The 22,146-nt window shown below is 40.0% G+C and overlaps 2 pseudogenes; both read left to right on the top strand.

Annotated features, from left to right (window-relative positions):
• The first annotated feature begins 1,547 nt into the window (after positions 1-1,547).
• LOC100511544 (olfactory receptor 1f45-like) lies at positions 1,548-2,266 on the top strand (annotated as a pseudogene).
• Positions 2,267-7,322: 5,056 nt separating this feature from the next.
• Positions 7,323-10,966, top strand: LOC100511734 (olfactory receptor-like protein OLF4; annotated as a pseudogene).
• Positions 10,967-22,146: the final 11,180 nt, after the last annotated feature.

Genomic DNA, 22,146 nt, shown 5'->3' with positions numbered 1-22,146 from the left:
CATTAATGTCTTCCTGGGGAGAAAATGGGACAGTGAACCCAAGCTCCTTCATGCAAGTGTCATAGATTGATGTTGGGCAGCACATCCAGGTGAGGATAGAGGCACAGGGAAGGGGACAGGGAGTGGAATCTACCTGAGGCCATGTGTGTGCAGGTGCCTCAAACACACATGCACACACACACAGAGCCCATAGAGCCTATTTATTTTCACTTTTGCCTTCTTTTCTACCATCCCTCACTGCCATATATTTTCTGGATCTTCTGATCCCCATACAGGGCAGCTGGTCTGGGATTCATCACATAACTGAAGGTGCAGACTGAAGGGTTTGTTGAGAATGGGTTTCAAACCACCATTCTACAAGCCCCATAAGTGACCAGGACATAGCACCTGTGCAATCACAGAGCATAACTCACTCTCATTCCACTGGAAAATGCGTGCTTCCCAGGATCACTATCAGTCACCACACCATGTCTAACAATGACAATAACATTGCTGCTCTTGCTAGCAGCCTGCCCTCCACATACATTATCTCATGAACAACTGCAATGAGTCTATGAGGTAGATACTTATGGTACAAAACCATAATAAGATATTAAGATGGAAGTAATTAACCAAAGACAGAGTGAGCATAAGGAACAGAAAAATGATTCCCACCCCATCTCCAGAGGCCAAAGCCCAGGTATTCAGACAAAAATGAGGAAGAGGAGTGATGATTAAAATAAAAATGATGTGCTCTTCATGACAAAGTGCTTTTTAGTTTGCAGGAATTTCCTAGCCACACTAATCCATTGGGAGGTTCTTCAAAACAAAGGGGCTAGAGCATTGCCAGCACAGCTAGAGACCCATAAGGCCCAGCTGACTCCTCTCTGGAGAAACTATTCTTTCTTCTATCTCCCTTGATATGTGCACAAACACACACACACACACACACACACACACACACATGCTCACACACACTCTAATACATACACACAGCTCCTGATTTTGCACAATAAATCCTAGTATATACATGAACCACAGATGAACACAGCATTAAGACAAGAAATTTAAATGAGTTTTCTGTAAGTTTTTTAAGGGAACTAACTTGGAAACATTTCTACAGATGACCCCCAGTCCAGTATCATTAAGAACAAACATGGGGAAAAGTTGCAACATTACAGGAGACCATACATCGAGCTATATTCTAGACTGATGCCTCCTTATCAGAGTTCATTCTCCTATTTGTACATTTTGCAAATCAGCAGTTACACAAACTAGTGAACCTCAGTGAAATTTTCAAGTAATAGAGGAAAATTGACCAAGTCCTTTGACTCTGTAATACTGACAATCTGTCTTGGTTTAAGGAAGATTCTGCTCCAATTTCTCTAATTTAGAAGGAAATTAGAAACTGAACCAACATCCCTGACTTCCTTTTCCTGGGCTTCTCTCCACACCCAGACTAGCAGCCTCTCCTGTTTGGGCTCTTTCTGGCCATGTACCTGGTCATTATGCTGGGGAACCTGCTCATCATCCTGGCCATTGGCTCTGACCCTCACCTTTAATCCCCTATGTACTTCTTCCTGGCAAACCTGTCCTTCCTCAACACCTGCTTCTCCTGCACCACTGTCCCCAAGGTGCTAGTCAACATCCAGACACAGCACCACACCATCTCATACACTGGGTGCCTCAGGAAGATTTACTTCTTCATAACATTGGACTTGCTGGATGATTTCCAGCTGGCTGTGATGGCATATGACAGCTATGTGGCCATTTGCCTCCAACTTCACTACACTAGGATCATGTGCCCCAGTGGATCCTCTGTTGCTCACCACACCCTAGCTCTGTGCCCATCTCCTAACCTGCTCACCCACTTGCCTCATATCTCAGTTCTCCTTCTCTGCCTCATATTCCTCCCACATTTCTTCTGTAATCTTCTCCCACTCCTCAAACTTGCCTGCTCAGAAACCCACATTTTTCAGGTCATGATGTTTGCAGAGGCATAACTCTCATATGTGGTCCCTCTCACTTGTATCCTGATCTCTTATGCCCACATCATCCACACTGTCCTCAGGGTCCCCTCTGTGATGGGTAAGTACCTGGGGCACTTACCTTGCAGTCATCATTTTCTTCTATGGGGCATTCTTTCTGGTGTATTTGCAGCCCTCATCCTCCTACTGCAATGGTGTTTTCTTTGGTATACATGACAGTCACCCCCATGCTGAACCCCTTTATCTACAGCCTGAGGAACAGGGACATGAAGGATGCTGTAGAGACTTGTTGGCATTAGAAGATGTTTTACCCCATAAAAAGTCCTTCCCTAAAGTACAGACCCAGACTTTCAATGTGCCTTCTTCCCTCAATGTGTCCAGAATAAATGTAAAAATCTCATTCAACACAGGATCATTTACCTTTCAAGAAATGCTAGCAAATATAGACCTATCTTTTTGCAGGACTGAAATAGGGCCAACTGACCAAGGTCAGACCTGCAGTCTGGAGAGAGTGAGTGACCAGCAGTCCTTACTGGGTGACTTAATGTGTGGGAATATATATCCATGCAGATTCAACCCAGAGTTGGGGACAGTGCAATTGTTAGCCAACAGCAGGATTCTAGAAGGAAGCCCAGTAGAAGCACAGTGTAGAAGTATAAATTCTTCCCCATGAGCCACAACTTCCTGCAAGACTAGGCATGTCAGGACTTCAGCCAGTAAAGTCACTTGGCTTCGAAACAAATTCTGATCTTACCTCAGAAGAAACTCACTCATGGGGACCTGCATCAACATGGAGAATATCACACCAAGTAGACAGAATCTGTGTGTGGCCTGGGAGGGCCAGAATAGTCTAGAAAAGGAAACAAAGATGAAGAAATATGTCCAAGATCATATATCTGGGCTTAGATCTTTGTCTCTGGTAAGTGATTTTGTTTTTTGTTAGTTGTGATCAGTCTTTATTTTTTAAAACTCTGGTTCATTATTTTTCTCTAACTGAAAAATCATTCGTGTCATTACTGTGAATGTCTAAAATATAAAGAAAAAGTTTCAAATCCTTTCTTGATAGAAACCACTTTGAATACTTTCCCCAAATTCTTATGGTTCTTTTATCTGTGCATTTATTTTATATTGTTAAGATGATAATTTTCACATAAATTTACAGCATGAATGTTTTCCACACTATTGTTATCCACATTGTTATAAGTTTCTATAAAGAATCTCGAGAGGAGGCAAATGGCGGAATAGTAGGGGGACACACTCACCCTCTCCTACAAATACAACAACAACAACAAACACATCTACAGAATAAATGACTCGCACAGAACAGAAACCAATTGCTGGCAGAAGAACCTAAACTCCAATAATGGTAAGAACCTCATTACATTACTAGGTAAAACAAGAGAAAAGAGGAGAGTGAGAGAAGGGGAATCCAAGCTGGATGGGTGCTCCAGAAAGGGAACTGTGGAGGAGAAAGGGATCCTGCACTGTGGAAATTCACCTACTCGAGGGAAAGATCAACCCAAAGGGAGCAATCTCCAGATGCAGAGAAGAGTGTAGCAGTAAGTCAGAGTTCTGAAAAGCAGATCCAAAACCAAATAGACCATCTGAACTATGGGCACAGTCACCAAAAATTGAGATGCCTGGGTGGGGGCTGGGCACCGAGACCTTGGCTCCGGAGGTTAGTCCCCAGGAAAAGGCTGGGGGCAGGGTGGAGTGCAGACTGTTTGGGAGGTATGGAAACCTGTCTATCAAGTTTGATGGGGCAGAGAATGCCTGGGAGACTAGAAAGCAGAGCATTGCAGGGGGAGGGAGCAGTACTCTGGGGGCAGGGAAGTGGAAAGCCACATCAGAGGGAACCTGGGAGAAGAGATGGGTCTGAGCCAGTGTTGCAGAGGGGAGAGATGGGGTGGGCCCCCATAAAATAGTCCCCACACCACAGTGAGCTTACAGGCCTACCAGCTATAAGAAAGCTGTGCTTCTCAGTGCATCACCCACCCCCTGCCACCCCTTACGCACACAACAGACCTGGGAATGCCGGAAATCAGGGAGGGCTGGCTTCAACAATTTCTGGAAGGCAACCACCACAGGGGCTGTTCCTGCCCTGGCCTGCTTGACCTCTGGGGGGCTACAACCCACGGAGCGACACCAAACACTGCAAGCCCCTGGAAAAGGCCTGCAGCCCAGAAAAGCCAGAACAAGCTAGGCCAGGCTGTGAAAAGTTCTGCCTACATTCTCAGACAGTCCTTCGAGTTGGGATGCACTGGGGAAGAGCCTCTGGGATTCAGAGTGGCCAGATAGCTCCTCCAGGCTGTAGGGGGTGCTGCACTCGCATGGAATAGCTGCCCAGCACTGCCAGCCCAAAAAAGGAGCCCCCACAGCCAAGAAAAGCTAAAACAAGCTTGGCCAGGCCATGAAAATATCTGCCTACATTCTCGGAGTCAGGGTGCCGTGGGGAAGAGCTTCTTGGGTTCGCAGTGGCCAGGCTAGCTGCTCCAGCTCTTGGGGAGCATTGCACTGCTGTGGAAAAGATGCACAGCACCACCAGCACCCTGCAAGAGCCCCACAGCCCAGAAAAACCACAACAAGCTCTGCCCGGCTGAGTGAAACCGTCTCCCACTGTGGTGCAGACCTCCCAGTCCTGTCTGCCCTCAGGAAGTCCTCCTTTGCTTCAGAGAGACCCTGTCAGCCCTGCCCACACTCCAGAAAAGCCACACTGCCTCAAAAAAGACTGACCAGCAATGCCAGCCCTCAGGAAATATTCCACGGCAGTGACAAGGCAAACACTGCCCTCCCACAGAGAGTACAGCTCAACCAGGAAAAAGAAAACTACAAGCAAGATGAAGAAGCTGAGAAACTGCCCCCAGTCAAACCAACAGGAGAACGCACCTAAAACAGTCAACGATGAAACAGATCTCTGCAGTCTGACAGACCTGGCATTCAAAAGAGAAATAGTGAAAATACTGAAGGAATTAGGAGAAGATATGAACACTAATGCAGACACCCTCAGAAAGGAGCTAGAAAATATAAGGAGGAGCCAAGAAAAACTAGAACATTCATTGGCAGAGATACAAACTGAACTACGGGCAGTAAAAACCAGAATGAATAATGCAGAAGAATGAATCAGTGATGTGGAAGATAGAAGAATGGAAATCACCCAATCAGGTCAGCAGACAGAAAACCAAATCATAAAACAGGAAAGCAATATAACAGACCTATGGGATAATATAAAGTGGGCCAATCTATGCATAATAGGAATTCCAGAAGGTGTAGAAAAAGGTAAGGGGATGGAAAATATATTTGAAGAAATTATCGCTGGAAACTTCCCAAATCTAAAGGACGCTGACTTCAAGATGCAGGAAGCTCAGAGGGCCCCAAAGAAGTTTAGCCCAAATAGACCCACACCAAGACACATTATAATAAAAATGGCAAAAGTTAGTGATAAAGAGAGGATCCTATGAGCAACAAGAGAAAAGCAGAATGTTACCTACAAGGGAACCCCCATAAGATTATCAGCTGTTTTCTCTACAGAAACACTACAGGCCAGGAGGTAATGACAAGAGATGTTCAAAGCACTGAAAGGAAAAAAAATATGCCACCTAGAATACTCTATCCAGCAAGAATATCATTTAAAATAGAAGGGGAAAGAAATTTTTTTTTCCAAAAAAACAAAAGCTAAAGGAATACAGCAATACAAAACCCAGCCTAAAAGAAATAGTGAAAGAGCTTCTCTAAACCAAAAAGAAAGGAAGGAAAGAAAGAAAGGGAGGAAAAAGAAAAAAAATAAAAAAGAGGAAGAACTAGGACTGAGGAAACCACAATCAGAGAGCAGTCACTCAAATAAGCCAGTATACAGATTTAATCATGAACATGTTTCAAATGAAATAAAATTTTAAAAAGAGTCATCAAAATCATAAAATGTGGGCAAGGGATGTTAGGGAATAAATAGACCCTTTTTGTTTGTTTGTTTGTGTCTCTTTTTAATTTTAGTATAGTAATGAAGTGTTTGCCCCTACATGACCATCAGGCTAAAACACACAATTATAGGAAGGGTTAGCATGCTTAAAAAACAGGGCAACCACAAGCCAAAACCAAACATTGCATTCGCCAAAAAATGAAAAAACAAACAAACAACAACAACAAAAAACACTCAAGCAGACAATAACCAGAGACCATCCAACCAAAAAAATAAATAAAAAAGAAAGGAAGAATGGAGAACCATAGAATCAACTGGAACACGAGGTTCAAAATGGCAATAAATAATCATCTACCAATTATCACCTTAAATGTCAAGGACTGAATGCCCCACTCAAAAGATGCAGAGTGGCTGAGTGGATAATATGGTAAAAACCTTCAATCTGCTGCCTACAAGTAACTCACTTTAGGACAAAGGATAAATATAGATTGAATGTGAAAGGATGGGGAAAAATATTTCACGCCAATAGACTTGAGAGAAAAGCAGGAGTTGCAACACTTATATCAAACAAAATAGACTTTAAAACAGAAGACATAAAGAAAGACAAAGAAGGACACTATTTAATGATTAAGGGATCCATCCAAGGAGAGGATGTTACTATCATCAACATATATACCCCAAATACAGTAGCACCCAGATACATACAACAAATATTAACAGACATAAAGGGAGAAATTGATGGGAATACAACCATAGTAGGAGACTTTAATACCCCCTCACATCATGGGAAAGACCCTCTAGACAGAAAACTAATAAAGCAAAAAAGATCCTAAAGGAAACAATAGAAAACTTAGACTTAAGTGATATCTTCAGGACACTACATCCAAAAAAATTAGAATACACACTCTTCTCAAGTGCACATCAAACATTCTCAAGAATTGACTACATATTGGGACACAAAGCTAATCTCAATAAATTTAGGAGCATAGAAATTATCTCAAGTATCTTCTCTGACCACAATGCCATGAAATTAGAAATCAACCATGGGAAAAGAATTGAGAAAAAAACCTACTACATGGAGACAAAACAAGATGCTACTTAAAAACCAATGGGACAATGAGGAAATCAAGAATGAAATTAAAAATTACCTTGAAACAAATTATAATGAAGACACAACCTCTCAAAATCTATGGGAGGCTGCAAAAGCAGTGCTCAGAGGGAAATTTATAGCAATACAGGCCTTTATCAAAAAAGAAGGAAGATCCCAAATTGACAATTTAACCCTCCACCTAAACGAATTAGAAAAAGAACAAAAGAGACCTAAAGTCAGCAGAAGGAAGGAAAATAATAAGATCAAAGAAGAAATCAACAAAATAGAGATTCAAAAAACAATAGAGAAAATTCATAAATGTAAGAGCTGGTTCTTTGAAAAGGTAAACAAAATGGATAAACCCCTGTCCATACTCACTAAGAAGAGGTGAGAAAGAACCCAAATAAACAAAATTATAAATGAAAAAGGAGAAATCACAACAGATACTGCAGAAATACAAAAAAAAACATAAGAGAATACTATGAACAACTATATGCCAACGCATTTGACAATCTGGAAGAAATGGAAAATTTTCTAGAATCTTACAGCCTGCCAAAACTGAATCAAGAAGAAACAGACCAACTGAACAGACCGATCACTAGAAATGAAATTGAAGAGGTCATAAAATCACTCCTTACAAATAAAAGTCCAGGACCAGATGGCTTCACAGGTGAATTTTATCAAACATATAAAGAGGAATTGGTTCCCAATCTCCTTAAACTCTTTCAAAAGGTTGAAGAAGAAGGAATACTCCCAAAGACATTCTATGATGCCACCATCACCCTAATTCCAAAATCAGACAGAGATACCACCAAAAAAGAAAACTATCGGCCAATATCTTTGATGAATATAGATGCAAAAATTCCAAACAACATCTTAGCCAACCGAATCCAACAACATATCAAAAAAATTATACACCATGACCAGTTTGGGTTCATCCCAGGTTCACAAGGATGGTTCAACATATGCAAATCAATCAGCATCATACACCACATTAACAAAAAAAAAAAAGTCAAAAATCATATGATCATCTCAATAGATGCAGAAAAAGCATTTGACAGAGTCCAACATCCATTCATGATAAAAACTCTCACCAAAGTGGGTATAGAGGGAACATTCCTGAACATAATCAAAGCCATTTATGATAAACCCACAGCAAATATAATCCTCAATGTGGAAAAACTGAAAGCCTTCTCACTCAAATCTGGAACAAGACAGGGATGCCCAATCTCACCACTGCTCTTCAACATAGTTTTGGAAGTCCTAGCCACAGCAATTAGACAAACCAAAGAAATAAAAGGCATCCATATAGGAAGAGCAGGGATAAAACTGTCACTGTATGCAGACTACGTGATACTATACATAGAAAACCCTAAGGACTCAACCCCAAAACTCCTTGAACTGATTAATAAATTCAGCACAGTAGCAGGATATAAGATTAACATTCAGAAGCCAGTCGCATTTCTGTATACCAACAATGAAACATTAGAAAAGGAATACAAAAATACGATACCTTTTAAAATTGCACCACACAAAATCAAATACCTCGGAATACACCTGACCAAGGAGGGAAAGGACCTATATGCCGAGAACTATAAAACTTTAATCAAAGAAATCAAAGAAGATGTAAAGAAATGGAAAGATATTCCATGTTCCTGGATTGGAAAAATCAATATTGTGAAAATGGCCATACTACCCAAAGCAATCTACAGATTCAACGCAATCCCTATTAAATTACTCATGACATTTTTCACAGAACTAGAACAAACAATCCAAACATTTATATGGAACCACAAAAGACCCAGAATCACCAAAGCAATCCTGAGAAACAAAAACCAAGCAGGAGGCATAACTCTCCCAGACTCCAAGAAGTATTACAAAGCCACAGTCATCAAAACAGTGTGGGACTGGTATCAAAACAGACAGACAGACCAATGGAAGAGAAGAGAGAACCCGGAAATAAACCCTGACACCTAGGGTCAATTAATCTTTGACAAGGGAGGCAAGAACATAAAATGGGACAAAGAATGTCTATTCAGCAAGCATTGCTGGGAAACCTGGACAGCTGCATGCAAAGCAATGAAACTAGAACACACCCTCACACCATGCACAAAAATAAACTCCAAATGGCTGAAAGACTTCAATATACAACAGGGTACCATCAAACTCCTGGAAGAAAGCATAGGCAAAACACTCTCTGACATCAACATCATGAATATTTTCTCAGGTCAGTCTCCCAAAGCAATAGAAATTAGAGCAAAAATAAACCCGTGGGACCTCATCAAACTGAAAAGCTTTTGCACAGCAAAGGAAACCCAAAAGAAAACAAAAAGACAACTTACAGAATGGGAGAAAATAGTTTCAAATGATGCAACTGACAAGGGCTTAATCTCTAGAATATATAAACAACTTATACAACTCAACAGCAAAAAAACCAATCAATCAATGGAAAAATGGGCAAAAGACCTGAATAGACTGTTCTCCAAAGAAGATATACAGATGGCCAACAACACATGAAAAAATGCTCAACATCGCTGATTATAAGAGAAATGCAAATCAAAACTACTATGAGATACCACCTCACACCAGTCAGAATGGCCATCATTAATAAATCCACAAAGAACAAGTGCTGGAGGGGCTGTGGAGAAAAGGGAACCCTCCTGCACTGCTGGTAAGGTTTTTTTTTTTAAAGAAACTGTACTTGGAAACATCTTTCCAGATTAAACACAGTCAAATCTCATCCAGAACATCCATGGGGAAAACGTGCCACATTACCGCAGTCCAGACCACAAATTACACTATACAGAAAGCCTGCTTATCAGAGTCCACTGTCCTCCCATTTGTACATTTTTCCAAATCAGCAGTTACATGTTCTAGGGAATATCATTGACCTTTTAAAGGGGTAGAGGAAAATAGACCAGTGTCATTGGAATCTGTTATATTGACAGCCTATCTCTGCAGGATTCTTTTCTAATTTCTATAATTTAGAAGTACATTAGAAACTGAACCAGCATCTCTGAATTCCTGCTCCTGGGCTTCTCTCCACACCCAGACCAGCAGCCTCTCCTCTTTGGGCTCTTCCTGGCCATGTACCTGGTCACCATGCTTGGGAACATGCACATCATCCTGGCCATTGATTGCCTCACCTCCACACCCCCATGTACTTCTTCCTGGCCAACCTGTCCTTCATCAACACCTGCTTCTCCTGCACCATTGTCCCCAAAGTGCTGGTCAACGTCCAGACCCAGCACCACACCATCTCCTACACTGGGTGCCTCATGCAGATGTACTTCTTCATGGCATTGGCCCTGCTGGATGACTTCCTCCTGGCTGTGATGACATATGACCACTACATGGCCATCTGCCTCCCTCTTCACTACACCCTGATCATGTGTCCCCAGCACTGCCTGCTTCAGATCACCACATGCTGGCTCTTTTCCCATCACCTAACCTGCTCTCTCATGCTCCTCATGTCTGTTCTTCTTCTGTGCCACCCATTCCATCCCACAATAATTCTGCAATTTTCTCCCACTCCTCAACCTTGCCTGCTCAGACACCCACATCTTTCAGGTCATGATGTTTACAGCAGGAGCACTCTCAGGCATTATCCCTCTCACCCGTGTCCTGGTCTCTTATTCCCACATCATTGACACTGTCCCCAGGGTCCCCTCTATGGGGAGAAAGCACAAAGTCTTCTATACCTGTGGTGCTTACCTGATAGTCATCACTCTCTTCTATGGGACACTCTTTCTTGTCTACTTCCAGCCTTAATTATCCTACTCTGCAGACACTGCAATGGTGGCCTCTGTGGTATACATCACAGTCACCCCCATGCTGAACCCCTTTATCTACAGCCTGAGGAACAGAGGCATGAAGTACACCTTGTGTGACTTGTTTGGTGTGGAAGATGCTCCACCCCATAAAATTCCTTCCCTAAAGTGGAGGCAGAGATTTTCAACTTGCGTTCTTCTCTTCATGTGTCTGCTATTAGTGTGAAAAACTCATTCAAGACAGGATGTTTTGCCTTCCTAGAAAATACAAGCAAATGAAGACCTAGACTTTTGTGGGACTGAAATAGGGCCAACTTCCCAACATCAGAACTGCAGTCTGGAGAGAGGGAGTGACCAGATGTCCCTACTGGGTGACTTGATGTGTGGGAATATGTATTCATACAGATTCAACCCACAGTTGGGAACATCAAAAATGCCAGCAAACAGTTGGCTTCTAGAAGGGAGCCCAATAGAAGCACACTGTTTGACTATAATTTCATCCCCAAGAGCCACAAATTCTGGCAAGACTAGGCATGTCAGGACCTCAGCCAGTGAACTCACTTGGCTTTGGAACCAATTCTGACCCTGCCTCAGAAGAAACTCACTCATGGGGACCAGCATCAACGTGGAGACTATCACACCAAGTAGACAGAATCTGTGTGTGGCCTGAGAGGGTCAGAATAGTCTAGAAAAGGAAAAAGATGAAGAAGAGATGTGTCCAAGATAATATATCTGTGCTTAGATCTTTGTCTCTGGTAAGTGATTTTGTTTTTTTTTTTTTTTTGTTACCTGTGATCAGTCTTTATTTTTTATTTTTTTAAACTCTGGTTCTTTCTCTCCAACTGAAAAATCAAGCATGTCATTATGGCAAATGTCTAAAATATAAAGAATTTTTTTCAAATCCTTTCTTGAAAGAAACCACTGTGAATACTTTACACAAATTCTTATGGTCCTTTTTTTCTGTGCATTTATTTTGTTTATTTTTCACATAATCTTAAAGCATGAATGTTTTCCAAACTATTGCTATCCACACTGTTATATATTTCTATGAACAGTTGCATAATTAATATTATCGCAGAAGCAGCTGCCATTTTTAATATAACCTTCTTCCATTTGGGGTAATTATATCTTTCTAATTATCCATAATATTTTAAGTAATAATGCAGTGAAGATTAGTGTGAATAATCCAGAGAGAGAGAGTAATTTTCCCACGTACTAGGAATAAATTTGAAGACTTGGAGGTGCTGTGCTGAGCATTTTTCAGGCCCATGACTCATGTTTCTAAAATAGTTTACAAAAGTGTTAATGAGGAAAAGAAACATTGTTAATGACTGTCATCCCAATGATGGTCTTATGAGAGTGATCCTTTCTCTGATTTTTGTATTCCAATTTTTGACTCAATTGTTGCAAATATCATAAGTCAAAAATGGTATTTCTTTTCTATTGTTTGAATTTGTTGTTTACTGATTTTTTTTCTAAGTATGTAAATACATTTTTAACTTATTTAGTTTTTGCTTTTTTTTTGTAGGGCCGCACTGGTGGCACATGGAGTTTCCCAGACTAGGGGTTGAATTGGAGCTGTAGCTAGTGGCCTAGACCACAGCCACAGCAGCACAGGAGCCAAGCCATGTTTGAGACCTACACCACATCTGACAGCAACGTCAGATCCTTCACCCAATGAGCAAGGCCAGTCATCGAACCCACAACCTCATGTTTCCTAATCAGATTCATCTCCACAGTGCCACGTGGGGAGCTCCTTGTAAATATATTTTGTTTATTCTTCTCAATCATTTTTTTTTGACTCTTTTAAAGACTTGTGTAAGTCCTCTTTATGTTAAAGATTTAATATGCCTCATTAGAGCAATAGGTATCATGTCAGTCTCATAAAGATTTAAACTTTGCACTCACATACTCCTAGTGAAAAATTTCCCCAGTCACCTTTCATCCCTCAGTTTTCTTTTTGATTTGTTGACCTAAATGGGTTTTCAGTTTACAAAAATGAAACTAATAAAAAAAATAAAACTCCTTGTGACTCTTCTGCCAGGGTTATCATTGGACATCTTTCTCTGTGTAGAGTACATGTTGGTAATAATTTTTTTTAATTTGTTAGATGTGCTATTTTTTAAGAAGAGTTTAACTAAGATGTAATTCATAAACCATAAAATTCATTTTAAGGTCTATAATTCAGTGGCTTTTAGTATGTGGTGTGTTATTTATTTATTTATTGGCTACACACAACATGCAGAAGTTCCCAGGCCAGGCATCAAACCTGTGGCACAATAGTGACCTGAGCTGCAATAGTGATAACACCAGATCCTTAACCTATTGTGACACTGGGAAACTGCAGCCTTTTAATTTTTTTTTTGTTTTACTGAAACAATACATGACTTTTAGAATGATATTACATATTTAAGTGGATCTCCTCCTTACATATCTCACTCTCTTCCAGAATTTCCTGGAACTTCCCTCGTGGTGCAGTGGGTTAAGTATCCAGCTTTGCCACAGCTGTGGTACAGGTGATAATTATGGCACAGGTTCAGTCCTTGGCTTTAGAACTTTCACATGCCATGGATGTGGCCAAAAAAATAATAATTTCCTCTCCATTTCAGGTCCCATAAATATTCAAAACCAGGATGCTGACTACAATGGAGCTCCCATTCACTCATATAGAGCATATACATTGTCCCTTGGGGCCTTTCTTTTTACTATTATTTCCTCCTCTGTGGCACTTTATGGCAAGCCCACATAGTTTATGTGTCATGTCATCTTCAAAACGTACCCTCTCACACCAGCCCACTCTATTCATCAGACAGGATCTCATTTTCCTGAGAGCTCCATTATCCCTTTAGATAGTCTTCCTATTCCTGCCCTCCTAAGATCAAGAATAACAATAACTCTTACCACTTCCATTCAATATTGAACTAGAGGTTCCAACAAGCACATCCAAGAAAAGGAAATAGAAGGCCTCAGGATTGTAAAGAAGGAAAATTATCTCTACTTGCAAATGGCAGATACTGTATATTTTTAAATTCTTAAGAAATCAACCCCCCAGAAAACCTACAAGAAATAATATATGTCTGAATTCAATATAATCTCCATTAAAAATCTCAGCCATATTTTTTTGCAGAAAATGACAAGCTGATCCTAAAATTCACATGGAAATGAAATCGAGCCAGCATAACCAATACAGTCTTGAAAAAGAAGATGAAAGTTGGTAGACTCACACTTCCCAATTTCAAAACTTACTACAAACTAAGTAACTAAGTATTAATTCATGCTTAGTACTTCACATGAAAAGATGCTCAAAATTGCTAATCATCAGAGAAATGCAAATCAAACTGTGATGAGATATCCTTTCTCACATGTCAGAATGGCTGTCATCAAAAGGAATGTAAATAACAAATGTTGGCAAGGATGTGGTGAAAAGGATACCTTGGTACACTGTTGGTGGGCCTATAAATTGGTGCATCCATTATAGAAAACAGCATAGTAGATTCTTCAAAAACTAAAATATAGCTACTTTATGACACAACAATTCTTCTCTTTGGTGTATAAGCCCTCCAAAAAATCCCACTAATTCAAAAAGGTACATGCACCCCAATATTCATAGCAGCATTATTTACAATTGCCAAGATATGGAAGCAACCTAAGTGTCCATCAACAGATGAATGGATACACACACACACACACACACACACACACACACACACATATATATATATACACACAAGGGACTACTATTCAGCCATAAATAAAATGAAATTGTGTCATTTGCAGAAACATGGAGGGTATTGGAGAGCATTATGCAAAGTGAAAAAAGTTATAAAAAGACAGCTAACATATAACATTAATTATATATGGAATCTTAGAAGTACATCACACTAGGGAACATAACAAAAAAGAAGCAAACTCACAGATACAGAGAACAAATTAGTGGTCACCAGTGAGGAGAGGGAAGGGGGAGGGGCAAGATCCTTTTAGAAGATTAAGAGGGACACACTATTTGATATAAAATAAGTCACATGGATATATTGCACAGCATGGGGAATATCACCAGAATTTTATAACAAGTTTAAAGGGAGTATAACATTAAAAATTATGAATCACTATATTGTACACCTGTAAGTTATATACTTGTCATAGAACAACTAGACTTCAGTTAAAAAGGACAAGGCCATACTAGCATACTGCTAGACAAAGGAATACAACTGAGAGTCCACAAATAAACCTTCCCATTTATGAGCAATTAATTTTCAAGAAGGCTTCTAGGGAAATTCAAGGGGGAAAGAATAGTGCTTTCAACAATGCCTGCTGAGATAACTGGATAGCCTTATGCAAAAGAATGAAGCTAGACCTTCACCCCCCACTTCATGCAAAAATTAACTTAAAAGGATGATAGGGGTCAATGTAAGAGCCTGAACTACAAGACACTTAGAGAAAACCATGGGAGTGAGACTCTTGTGACCTTAGATTAGGCAATGGTTTCGTAGGTATGACACCAAACTGCTTGTCTGCACAAGTGGTAATAGAAAAAATATATCAACAGGATTTCATCGAAATCACCAAGTTGTGTAATTCAAAAGATACCATCAGGAGAGTGAATAGACAAGCCACAGAAAGGTAGAAAATATTTGCAAATCACATAGTTGATATTTGTATAGGAATATATGAAGAAATCTCACACTTCACCAAAAAGACTAACAACTCAATTTTAAAATGGGCAAAGGATTTAAAGAGACATTTTTCCAAATGAAAAAATACCAATGGTCAAATAGCACATGAACAATACTCAACATCATTAATCATTGGGGAACACAAATCAAAATCACAATGAGTTACCACATCACTTCCAATAGGATGGTTATATTTTTTAAGAAAATTTTACCATACAATATCAAAATGTTAGCAAGGAATGAGAGAATGGTGAACACTTCAACACTGGTTGTAAGAACATAAAAGAATGCAGCGAAATTTGAAAACATGGGCAGTTTTACAAAAAGTTCAAACATAAGAGTTACCATACCACACAGCGATTCCTTTCCTATGTATATAACTAAGAAAACATATATAAAACATAAAAGCCTATACATGAATGTTCATAGCAGCACTATTCATACTAACCGAAGAGGAGAAACCACCTGAGAAAGCAGACAATTGCTGAAAATTTTCTGTTAGCTCTAGTATCAGTTCAGGCCCACAATAAACAAATGTCAAAACCTAATTAGGGGAAAATTATATTAGGGAAGATGCTTATGAAAGATAAAGAGCATAGGAAAGACCCCCCCACAAGCCCCTCCATTTACATAAGGCATAATTCAGTTGCCATGAAGGAGGGGGACAGAAAACCCAGCTGTCTGTTCACCAACTGGCCCCTGAAAAAAGAGCCAGCCACCATCCCCATCGCCCCAGAATGGTAGGAGGCTGTTTTCATAAGCAAGGGAACTTACTTACAAGGCTTGTCTTGGTAGCCAAAAGCAGCTCTCCACCCTCGCTGGCCAGGATCTTGAAAGCTTTTACAGAGGCCCTCAGTGGGTTCAGACACGCATGTTGTCCATAGAGTCTCAGCAACACACTGATCCTTCAAGCCTGCCTCCTCGAAAATGGCTCCCAGCCTGGGATCCCAGGACAGAGTGAACATTTCAAGGACAAAGGTGGGGTCAAGGCACCTCCCATCAGCCAAGTCCAACTTGCAGGTCAATCAGCAGACACCTCTTCTCTGTCCTCTCTTTGACTTCACTGGCTGTAATTGAACAGGACCCCATGGGGTCTTCCTGGGAAAGGCTCCCCTCTGGGACTCCACCCAATGTCCTCAGCTTGCTCCTGGTTTGTAGAAAAACATTAGCCTCCTAGACCTTCCCCAAGTTCCAAAGAATGCATTTAATCAGAGAAGTGAGAAAAATACAGAAAGAAAGGCAAACAATCAAGCCAAACAAAAAAAGAATGCTTTAGCCATGAAACAAAGTCAAGGACTTTTAGTTCCTCCTAAAGGGCTACAGGTAATATTCTGAGCCATATCCTTTGAGATGTTTTGCAGACACCCAAACCCCTACCAGGTGGGAAATGTTAACTGCTTGCTAACCACAAACACATGGACTAGGTGGAACCTGAAGTTTAGTGATATTGACTCCTGATTACCTCACCACCAACCAGTCAGAGGAATGTCCACCAGCTGGTCCTACACATGCAACCCTCTCCCTCTGTCTTTAAAAACCTTTCCCTGAAAACCATTGAGTGTTATAAGCATTAGCCACCTTGGCACCCTGCAACAAATGCCCTTTCCTTCACAGCAACCCAGTGTCGGGAGAGGCTTTACGGCCCACAGGTAAATTGGCTTGTTGACACCAACACTCCAGTGACCATCTCCTTATGATCTCACATATCTCCTTATTCTGCAATATGCCCTGAATGGCCAGCAAGGGGTGTCACTGGCTTGGAGGTGGCTCATTTGGTGGATATCTGGCTGCATTTGGAGGCAGGTATCAGCAACAGTGTAGGCTCATGAAAGAAAAAACAGTTTAGGATAATGATTTCCAAAATAAGTAATGATTTTTCTACCACAAGCCCATGATCTGAATCACTTATTAAGTCCCCTCGGCTGGGGACTCATGATAGTCACTTGTGCCCTCATGTGATTTAATAAAATGATACATTCATAAACTCATAGGTATGGATAATGTCATGAGTGCCTCCTTGCAAGGAAAAAGATAATGTTGTCCAAGCCATTTTCTTTTAGGTCTTCAGGCCAGGATATTCTACACCGTTGACAAAGCCAGTTGCTTAATGTGATGAATGACCAAGGAACTTCCCCACTCAGGAGTTTGGTGGGTTGTCCATATAATGTGATTGACATATAAAGAATACTCATGCCTAATGTTATTGATTGTGTGTGCCCTTGGCCAGGTTTCTGGATCAGTACTGGTAATAGCAAATGTATCAATAGTAATCTTAAAGCAAAATACAAAAACCATATGGTATCACTTATATGTGGAACCTAAAATATGACATAATTGAACTTGTCTACAAAACAGAAACAGACTGACAGACATAGAGAACATACTTTTGGTTTCCAAGGGGAAAGTGGGTGGAGGAGAGATGGATTGGGAGTTTGGGATAAGCAGATGCAAATGATTATACATAAAATAGATAAATAACAAGGTCCTACTGTATAGCACAGGGAATTATGTTCAATATCCTGTGATAAACTAATGGAAAAGGATATGAAATAGAATGTGTATATATGTATAACTGAATCACTTTTCTGTACATTAGAAATTAACAAAACATAGTAGTTCCCATTGTAGCTCAGTAGGTTACAAACCTGACTAGTATCCATAAGGATTCAGATTTGATCCCTGGCTTTGCTCAGTGGGATAAGATTCAGTGTTGCTGTGGCTGTGGGGTAGGCTGGCAGTTATATATCTGCTTTGACCCCTAGCCTGGAAATTTCAAAATGCTGCTGGTGTGAGCCTAAAAATAAAAAAAATAAGGATACAAATGAACTTATACACAAAAGAGAAATAGATACACAGACATAGAAAAGAAATTTATGGTTACTAAAATGGAAAGGGATGATGGACAAATTATGAGTTTGGGATTACACACTGTTGTATACAGAATAAATAACTACACAAGGACCAATGGTATACCACATGGAACTGTACTCATACCTTGTGATAACATATAAGGGAAAATACCCTGAAAATATACATATATACTACATAATATATAAAAGATCTAATCACTTTGCCCTACACTTGAAACTAACACAACATAGTAAGTCAATTATACTTCAAATTAATTACTTAATCTATTAAATTACTTAATCTATATATATATACTTTAAAAAAGCTATAGAAAAGCCAAAATAATACTAATACAAAATACTGAAAAATACAAAATTTAAACATACTTACACATACACAAAAACGGAGTTTGGTGCATTGAAGACCACAGTTGAATATGTGTTGCGGATAATGTCATATACAGGGTTATGGAAAAATAAATTGACAAGGGATATTTTTAAAGGGAAAGAGATTTATCCAATAACTACAACTCATTAAAGGACAATGAGGAAAGTGCTAGAGACATGGGTGGTCAACACACAAATTTTTAAGGCTTTTCTAATGGTGCCTGTGAATGAAAGAAGAACATGGTTAGGTGATTCTCACTTGGCAAAAATGATAATATTCCTGAATATAATCCCCAGAACCAATGTCATGTCTCTGTTCCTCAGGCTGTAGATGAAAGAATTCAGCATGAGGGTGACCACTGTGTATATCAATGAAGCAATGAAGCCTCTGTTAGGGGACTGGCCTAATGAGGAGGAAAAGTACAGGGCCATAATTGTCCCATAGAATAGAGACACCACAGTCAGGTGGGAGCCACAAGGCTTCGCAGTTCCCTTTAATAGAGGGGACCCTCAGGATGCAGAAACCAATGAAGCCATAAGAGACAAGGATGCCACTCAGTGGAAAAATGAAAACTGCAGTCCCTAGAATGAATATGATCAGCTCATTGAGAGAGAGGTGTCTGATCAGGACAGCTTAAGCTGGGAAGCAATGTCGCAGAAGTGGGGGATGATGTCAGCAGAGAAGGACCATTGAGCAATAAGAATGGTGTGGGTCAGGGCATAAGCGTAGGAGAGGAGCCAGGATTGAGACAACAGACATAGACACAGTCCCACCCTCATGATGATGGCATAGCATTGAGGGTGAAAAATGCCCACATTTGTGTCATAGGCCATCATTGCAAGAAGAAGTTTATCAACACAAGCAAAATTATGAAAAAAATATATTATACACCCTGCATAGGGAATGGATTGATCCTAAGTCTGCATGTTAATGAGCATATTAAGGAGAGTGAGAGATGAAAAGGAAAAGTCAGAGAAGGCCATTTGGCTGAGGAATAAGTACATTGGGGTGTGGAGTCAAGGGTATAGCCTGATGAGCAGGATGATGAGAAGGTTCCACAGCACCATGGTCATGTACCTGCCCAGGAAAAGGGCAAAGAATACACCTGCTGCTCTTGCCAGAAGCAGAGGCCCAGGGGGTGGAACTGGGACACTGGCTCTTGTTCTCCCACCTCATATTGCTTTTCTCTTCTGGAAATGAAGATAAATCAGAAATTCTTGGAACTTAGAAGTACTGAGCATGGCAGGTTCCACATGGTCATGTGTTTTCTCAGAATTATTGTCTCAGTGTACAGACAGGTCTCACTGCATTTCAACTGCACTCACACACTGATGCCTCATCCAGTCTGGTGAGAGCAACACAACTTGATTTGTGTGAACAGTGACACAGTCACATGGAGAAAGTGTATGACTTCAATCAAACCCTCCAGTGGAAAAAAGGAATTTCTCATTCTTTCTTTTACAAATTGGAGACATCATCATAGACAGTAGAGAGGGAGTAATACATAAGACACAGTACCTTCCATGTCTCTACTGTGAGACCACTTACATACTTCTGTCTCTCTTACACACACACCCCACTTAATGCATTATTTGGATCATTAATGTACCATGTACAAAATAAATTGCTTGATGAAAAATCTTATTCTCATCATTATAGTGAATGTAAGAAATACAAAAGAATGAAAGAAGAAAGAGTGAAAGAAAGAAGGAAAGAAAGTGGAAGAAATGAAGGCAGGAAGGTAGGAAATAAGGTGGGAAGGAAAAGACAAATATTAAGAAAGTTCCTCAAAACTTCAATAGAATTTCCATACGATTAAGGAATTTTACTGCTGGTATATACACAGAATAATTGAAAGCAGGGGCCAAAGAGGTATTTATACATCCATATTTAAAACAGCATTGTTCACAGTAGCCAAAAGATGTAAACAACCCATGTCTTTTAGCATATGATTGGATAAATATAATGTGGTCTATACATACAGTGGAAAATGATTCAGCCTTAAAGAGGAAAGAAATTCTGATATGGCCACAACATGAATGAACCTTGAAGACATTATTCTCAGGAAAATCAGACAATCACAAAATTGTAAATACTGTAAAATTCCATTCATATGAGATTCCTAGAATATTCTAATTAATAGAGACAAAAAATGGAATGGTGACCACCTGGGGTTGGTGTGGGAAGGAAAATGAGGAGTGATTGTTCAGTGGTTACAGAGTTTCTATTTGGGAAAGTAAAAATTTCTGGAGGTGGATGGTGGTGATGGCTGTACAATATCATGAATTACTTCCAGAGAAATGTACACAATAATTATTGAAATGCTACATTTTGTTACATATATTTTATCATAATAATTTTTTAATTTAGAAAATATACCACAATAGTCAATAAATACTGACTATAAATAGCAATCAAAAGGAGAGTGACCCAAAAAGTAAATAAATCAGATCATTATTTGGGCAGGAGGTATAAGCAGACCTCAGGAACTAAAGATGACAAAGGTACAGGAGGCCATTAAGCAAGATCAAGCAGCTTCCTAAAATGCATGTTTACATCTGAGGTCTCACTCTCACATCCTGGAAATGGTATAGTCCCAGACCATGGATGGCCCTTGAAGGTTAGTAGGTCTAAAGCACTTGACATTGCATTTTTAAAAACTTTTCCAAGGTATGTTAATATCTGCCTTTATCTCTCTTATCTCTCCCATTTCATCAACAGTGCTTTAAAATGGCCCAGTTCTGAGCATATAGGCCAAGTGAAGGACATGTGTATATGCCCAGTAAGATGACCAGAGAGTCAAGATATTACATATGCTGTAAGGCCAAGGACCTATTTCCAAATTCACAGTCATCTGATTAACTAGACAAGGTTCCAAAATTTACCCCACCTTGTTCCCCAGAGTAGAAATGTGGAAATCATCAAACATCAGTGAAGAACATTGTGAAAAGTTCAGGAGCCTGCAAACCATCTGGACAAAGTGCCACCAACTTAGCATAAAGAGGACTTTCTTTGCTGTCTATGTCTAGAGCTGAGACAAAGGAAGACTCCATCTGTGAGGCTGTCTGACCAGGTCAAGTGAATAGACATATTTCCCAGGCCCTCACATGGCCCTCTATGTTCTACAGTCATCCAAGGAGAGGAGTAGGAGTTTGTGAATGTGTTTTGCACAGAAAGAGACTCTCAGCATGAAACATAGAGACACAAAAACAAACCCCAGGTGCTGAATTTTGGCCCTCTCCTATGCTCATCATAGTCAGAAGTGAGATTTGTATGGATTCATACCACCTTACTTACAACTTTAAAATGAAATATTTTATCAACCACAATTTAAAAACCATGCAAACAAGAACACTTCTACACTGTTGGAGATGTAAAATGGTGTGGCCATTATGGAAAATGGTATGAAGATTCCACAAGTCATTGAAAATATAATAACCACATGATAGAGTAATCCCACTTCTGGTTGTATACCAGAAATGACTGGAATCTGGAT

Source organism: Sus scrofa, chromosome 1 (assembly GCF_054392235.1).
Source record: "Sus scrofa isolate SSC_HxYL_T2T_F1_AM1 chromosome 1, Sscrofa_HxYL_maternal_Yorkshire_Landrace_v2.0, whole genome shotgun sequence".
NCBI lineage: Eukaryota > Metazoa > Chordata > Mammalia > Artiodactyla > Suidae > Sus > Sus scrofa.
Note: the sequence above shows the minus strand (reverse complement) of the source record. Positions and strands in the feature narration are given on the sequence as shown.